At 42.3% G+C, this 7500-nt stretch overlaps 1 protein-coding gene across 1 annotated transcript in view; it reads left to right on the plus strand.

Moving 5' to 3' along the window:
- Positions 1–7500, plus strand: part of dock2 (dedicator of cytokinesis 2) — a 185008-nt gene that overhangs the window by 53331 nt on the left and 124177 nt on the right.

Below are 7500 nucleotides of genomic sequence, written 5' to 3' on the forward strand. Positions count from 1 at the left end.
TTAATTATTTAGATAGTTGGATGATTCTTCAATTTGGGGAACTTTTTGTTGTGTCCTCTAGCTTGATTTTAAATGCTTAAAGATAGATGCTTATAAAGTTAGAAAGATTTATAGCGTCTTTTTTGCTCTTTTGTTTAATTACTTTTTTGTTCAATGTGTTGAAAAGATTTATCAAACAATCTCTGTTTTAGAATTCAAAATGTTAATTAAAACATTTTCTGATTCAAATTGATTTATGTCAACCTTTCCTAACCAGATATTATGTTGATTAAAAGGCTAACAATGAAATAATACACATTTTTAATTTAAATACATAAAGAAGTAAATAAAATGTATGCGCTTTATTTATTTTTATTAGTTGTTTAAATAAATATTACAATTTATGTTATTTTTTATTTCAATTTTAGTTCGATTTCAGTGTCTATTTATTTACATTTAGTCATTTTATTGCTTCAACTTGTTGCATATAGGCAACATTTCTACTTTTCATTACTTCATTTCAATTAACAAAAAGGTGTTTTAATCATTTTAGTTCTAGTTAATGACAAAAGTCCTTTATCACAGAACCAAGAACATGCTAATTATTGAGATATTAATTCAAGTAAATATTTTAGTCAAAGGAGTTTGACTGACAAAAAAGTTTGGGAATCTTTGAGCTAGTAGATCTAGTGGTTAATAGTTGATATCATTGTGTGTTTAACACGGATTAAATGTTGTGTAGGCCAATCAGCATCCAGAACCAGAACTGTATGTATTCTAAACAGAATTTTGCTGTGTGTGTGTGTGTGTGTGTGTGTGTTTGCTGGTTTCTTCAAGGTATTTCATCTCCTCATTCTCTGTGCTGTTAGTGTGTTTGATCTCTTTGAGTGGTTGTTTTTTTATGCTCTAATGGCTCTCATTTCATACTCACCAGCAGGATTAACACAGTGTGTGTGTGTGTTCAGCCCTGGGCAGCATGAGCGACTTCGTCAGAATACTTGCGGTGGTTTGCTGAGGCGTGTATTTGTTTTGCTTTATGAATATATAATGTCCGTGCATCAGTGCGTCATTTTGCGTCATTTATGTTTAGAACTATTTTTAAGTGATTTTGTTGAGGATGAAGTGTGTCGGTTTGCATGCGTGTGTGTTTCTCTGCATATCTACTTGTCTTAATGTAAAAATATACAGTTTGTGAGCGTGTGTGTGTGTGATTGTGTGGGGTTGGAGGTGGCGTATTAACTGTGGCTCTCATGTGGATTAGTGGAACAATGCCTCAGTAATCACGTCTGTTCTTCAGCGGTACCACGGTAAATACTGTCGTGTGTTACAGCATAATCTCCACCCTCAGAAACCCCACCGACTATAACATCTGTGCCGAGTTACTCCTGACAGATAGACGAAGAGATAAATCTGAGAGAGAGAGAGAGACAGCGCTGATCTCCACACAACTGACCTGATGGACAGAGACAGGAGAGAGAGCGAGACGAGAGAAAATGCCATGAAAGATGCGCATGGGGATCAGAGAGAGATGAATCTTTGGGCAGTGTTTGAAAAGTGATTGAAGGAAGTCACTATCAGAACTGCCACACTATCCTCTGCGTCTGTCACCTGAAGCACAGCCGGATCTCTCGTAGAAACAGATGTGACTTTAGATACAAAACAATGCCATAACAATCCAACAAACTAACTTGGCTCATCACTCTCTTCCTCCTGACTAGATGCATTGCAATAAAGCATTAAGCAGTGCCCCTATTATGCTTTTTCGGATATTATATTTTGTAATATAGCTGTTTGTGAATATAAAAGGTCTGCAAAGTTTCAAAAATCAAAATGCAGATAAATTAAGTTTTGTGTCCCAAAGGAAAGAAGCAATTCTGAACTGCCGAGATGAGTCGTCAGTTATTCAAGGCTTACTTCAGTCATAGGTGTGTAACATTTTTGCATAATTTATATTTGCCAGCAGCAATATCACCCTTTAACCCAAGACTGGTTTCCCACTGAAGCTAAGCAGGGCTGAGCCTGGTCAGTACCTGGATGGGAGACCTCCTGGGAAATCCAGGTAGCTGCTGGAAGAGGTGTTAGTGAGGCCAGTGGTCTGTGTGGGTCCTAACACCCCAGGATAGTGAAGCGGACACTATACTGTCAATAAGCACTGACCTTTGGATGAGACATTAAAGGTGCACTATGTAAACATTTTTTGGGTAAAATATCCAAACACCACCAGGCCAGTGTTATATATTTTGTTCAGTTGAGTACTTACAATATCCCAAATGTTTCCAACTAGGCTATTTGTAAATTGTGAGAAATTGCTATTTTAACCAAGGAACCGTCCATCCATCCATCCATCCATCCATCCATCCATAAATCTTTCTGTCCTGTTTGTCCATCCATCTTTCTCTGTCCATCCATCCATCCATCCATCTGTCTGTCATTCTGTCCGTCCATCCATCCATCTATCGTTCTGTCCACCCATCCATCCATCGTTCTGTCCATCTGTCCACCCATCTATCCATCATTCTGTCTGTCTGTCCATCCGTCCATCCATCGTTCTGTCCTTCTTTCCATCCATCCATCCATCCATCCATCGTTCTGTCCTTCCATCCATCCATCCATCATTCTGACCATCCATCCATCCATCTATCCATCCTTCTGTCTGTCTGTCCGTCCATCTATTCATCCATCCACCCATCCATCCATCGTTCTGTCCATCTGTCCACCCATCTATCCATCATTCTGTCTGTCTGTCCATCCGTCCATCCATCGTTCTGTCCTTCTTTCCATCCATCCATCCATCCATCCATCCATCCATCCATCCATCCATCCATCGTTCTGTCCTTCCATCCATCCATCCATCATTCTGACCATCCATCCATCCATCTATCCATCCTTCTGTCTGTCTGTCCGTCCATCTATTCATCCATCCATCTGTCTGTCTGTCCATCTGTCCATCCATCCGTCCATCGAGTAAAATATCCAAACACCACCAGGCCAGTGTTATATATTTTGTTCAGTTGAGTACTTACAATATCCCAAATATTTCCAACTTTGCTATTTGTAAATTGTGAGAAATTGCTATTTTAACCAAGGAACCGTCCATCCATCCCCATCCATCCATCCATCCATAAATCTTTCTGTCCTGTTTGTCCATCCATCTTTCTCTGTCCATCCATCCATCCATCCATCCATCCATCCATCTGTCTGTCATTCTGTCCGTCCATCCATCCATCTATCGTTCTGTCCATCATTGTTGTCAGTCCGTCCATCCATCCATCATTCTGTCCGTCCATCCATCCATCTATCCATCCTTCTGTCTGTCTGTCTGTCCGTCCATAATAATAATAATAATAATAATTAATTACATTTATATAGCGCTTTTCTAGGCACTCACTCAAAGCGCTTTTACATAGAAGGGGGGAATCTCCTCAACCACCACTAATGTGCAGCATCCACCTGGCTGATGCGACGGCAGCCATATTGCGCCAGAACGCCCACCACACACCAGCTGATTGGTGGAGAGGAGACTGAGGGATGATACCAATCGTATATATATATGGGGATGATTAGGAGGCCATGATGGACAGGGGCCAATGGGCACATTTTTTTGGCCAGGATGCCGGGTTTACACCCCTACTCTTTATCGAAGGACATCCTGGGATTTTTAATGACCACAGAGAGTCAGGACCTCGGTTTAACGTCTCATCCGAAGGACGGTGCTTGTTACAGTATAGTGTCCCCATCACTACACTGGGGCGTTAGGACCCACACAGACCACAGGGTGAGCACCCCCTGCAGGCCTCACTAACACCTCTACCAGCAGCTACCTAGTTTTCCCAATTTGGTCTCCCATCCAGGTACTAACCAGGCTCAGCCCTGCTTAGCTTCAGTGGGAAACCAGTCTGTGGCTACAGGGTGGTATGGCTGCTGGCATCCATCCATCCATCCATCCATCCATCCATCATTCTGTCCGTCCATCCATCCATCTATCCATCCTTCTGTCTGTCTGTCTGTCCGTCCATATATTCATCCATCCATCCGTCTGTCTGTCCATCTGTCCATCGATCATCCATCCATCGTTCTGTCCATCTATCCATCCATCCATCGTTGTCTGTCCGTCCATCCATCCATCATTCTGTCCATCTGTCCACCCATCTAATCATCATTCTGTCTGTCTGTCCATCCGTCCACCCATCCGTCCATCCATCGTTCTGTCCTTCTTTCCATCCATCCATCCATCCATCCATCCATCCATCCATCCATCCATCCATCGTTCTGTCCTTCCATCCATCCATCCATCATTCTGACCATCCATCCATCCATCCATCCATCCATCCATCTATCCATCCTTCTGTCTGTCTGTCCGTCCATCTATTCATCCATCCATCTGTCTGTCTGTCCATCTGTCCATCCATCCGTCCATCGAGTAAAATATCCAAAAACCACCAGGCCAGTGTTATATATTTTGTTCAGTTGAGTACTTACAATATCCCAAATGTTTCCAACTGCTATTTGTAAATCGTGAGAAATTGCTATTTTAACCAAGGAACCGGGACGTGTGAGGGAGTCGCTTGTCGATGGCGTCATATTTGCGTTCCCCTCGGTTTCTGGTTTTATTCTGCAGAAACACTTTACTCTCACTGCAGTGTGAACAAGTGTCACAGCAGCCGCCGAGTAACGTCATAACATCATCAACACACTCATATGTGTCTAATATGATAAACAGAGCTGCGTTACCTCATATTCATGAGTGGAGGAGCGGAAGTGGCACCGGCGACTGTGTCATAATAAAAGTCCTACTGCTCTTCTTATTAACAATCACTCCAGCGGTTCCTCAGCTCCACAAGACTCGGTCCTGCTCTGCTTCATACTACAGTAATGTTAATAATCACATCCATCAACATGATTTCTGCCCGAGTCCTATCACGATTCTTTAACCGGCTGTGAGGTGAAGACCACATGTCCCAAGATTCAGCGCTCAAACGTGCCGTCATCGAACCACGCCTTTGTTTTGAACAGGCGACCTCTAGTGGACGGAAAAGTTACATAGTGCAGCTGTGGTTATTAAAAATCCCAGGATGTCCTTCGGAAAAAGAGTAGGGGTCAATTTGCCCATTGGCCTCTGACCATCATGGCCTCCTAAACATCCCCATATATACCATTGGCTTCATCACTTTGTCTCCTCTCCACCAGCTTGTGTGTGGTGGGCGTTCTGGCGCAATATGGCTGCCGTTGCATCATTCAGGTGGTGCTGCACATTGGTGGTGGTTGAGGAGATTCCCCCCTTCCATGTAAAGCGCTTTGAATACGCAGAAAAGCGCTATATAAATGTAAATGTAACGAATTATAATGCCAGCCTATGGTTTTCATTGGCTATCTGTAAATGTCTCCTTTGCCCCACCCTCTAACACTGCATGTTGTAGCTGAAACTGGAAGAGTTTGGTGCATGTTGTTTAGGGCTGTCACTAATGATTATTTTGGCAGCCGAATAATTGGTTGATTATTTTGACAATTAATTGAGTAATCGTATCTTTTTTTGTGGTGATAAAAATAGACCCAAGCAAAGACTTAAGCCTTTAAAATGACTTAAAATTTGTGGTGGGCCGTTATCGGCGTTAACGTGCTGCATTAACGTGAGACTCTTATAGGGCGATAAAAAAAATATTGCCGTTAATCTATTCTCAAAGTTGCGTTGGGAGCTGGGTCTATACTACGCAAGCTATGATGACTTTCACCTTGATATTTTAGCGCGGATGTATACCTAGCCAAATTGCACTGTAGGAGGAGAGAGAACGAGTCTTCGAACCTGTGTGTATGCCTACTAGTGTTGTCAAAAATATCCATATTAGATATGTATCGATACTGAAATATCTGAAACGATACGATCCTCATTTTCTACAGTATCGTTATCAGCTGCGCTCTCCTCTCCTCTCCGACTGACAGCGAGTTGACACACACCCGCCTCCTCTCATTCAGTCCGGTTAACCCTCTGAACATGTCGAACGGGTGTTCTGCTGGATTTTTCCTCATGACCGTGTGTCAGTATTGGTGTGACCGGTCTGAATTTCGCGCGGGGTTGCACATAACGCTAATTCTACTAATTCCCGCAGTTTTCGCGCTCGCATCTGAAGCGCACACACACATACCGTAATAAAGCCGCCTCTGACATACAAGTGCAAAAATGAGCTCCTTTTTTCAGTTTATTAATGGTCAAATACACTCAAAAATGTCTCAATGCCCATCTTGGTGAGTTTTAACGTAAACACAGTCATAACCATCTCACAGGAACAGTGTTTGGGATCCATGCGTGCGTCAGGTCTTAAAGGGACAGAAGTTATTTATTATTCAAACTACAAAAAGACAAACGATCACTTACGAGCACACATATTCTGAATGCCTTCGGCAGAATTCAAATGAGCCATTTTAATCTAGATTAATCTAGATTAATTCCAAGATTACAGTGAGATTAATCTAGATTAATTCCAAGATTACAGTGAGATTAATCTAGATTTAAAAAAATAATCTTAAAATACATATAAAATAACAATGAGGCAATACTATTTGGATCAAATAAAGTATCAAAAACAAGTTATCATATAGTTTCATAGAGCAAAACACTGTTAAAATACATAATATACAAAATATAAACAATCATTACGTGTACATTATGTATTATAACAAATGCCTGCACAGTCCGGTGCAGGAACTATTCCCAGAAATTTGGGAGCATGAAATTGTCCAAAATGTATTGGTGTGCTGAAGCATTAAGAGTTCCTTTCACTGGAACTAAGGGGCCAAGCCCAACCCCTGAAAAACAACCCCCATACCATAATCCCCCCTCCACCAAACTTTACACCTGGCACAATGCAGTCAGGCAAGTACCGTTCTCCTGACTCGTCCATCGGATTGTCAGACAGAGAAGCGTGATTGGTCACTCCAGAGAACATGTCTCCACTGCTCTAGAGTCCAGTGGCGGCGTGCTTTACCCCACTGCATCCGATGCTTTGCATTGCACTTGGTGATGTAAGGCTTGGATGAGCTGCTCGGCCATGAAAACCCATTCCATGAAGCTCTACACACCGTTCTTGGGCTAATCTGAAAGCCACATGAAGTTTGGAGGACTGTAGCTATTGACTCTGCAGAAAGTTGGCGACTTCTGTGCACTGTGACCCTCAGCATGTGCTGACCCCGCTCTGAGATTTTACTTGGCCTTCCACTTCATGGCTGAGTTGCTTTTGTTCCCAATTGTTTCTACTTTGCTATAATACCAGTAACAGTTGACAGTGGAATATTTAGTAGTGAGGACATTTCTCAAATGGACTTATTGCACAGGTGGCAACCGATCACAGCACCACGCTTGAGTTCTCTGAGCTCCTGAGAGAGACCCATTCTTTCACAGATGTTTGTAGAAGCGTCTGCATGCCTAGAGCTTGATTTTATACATCTGTGGCCATGAAGTGATTGAACACCTGAATTCAATGATTTGGAGGGGTGTCCCAATACTTTTGGCAATATAGTGTGTTAACG

This window comes from Gobio gobio (genome assembly GCF_949357685.1).
Source record: "Gobio gobio genome assembly, chromosome: 16".
In the NCBI taxonomy this organism is placed as follows: domain Eukaryota; kingdom Metazoa; phylum Chordata; class Actinopteri; order Cypriniformes; family Gobionidae; genus Gobio; species Gobio gobio.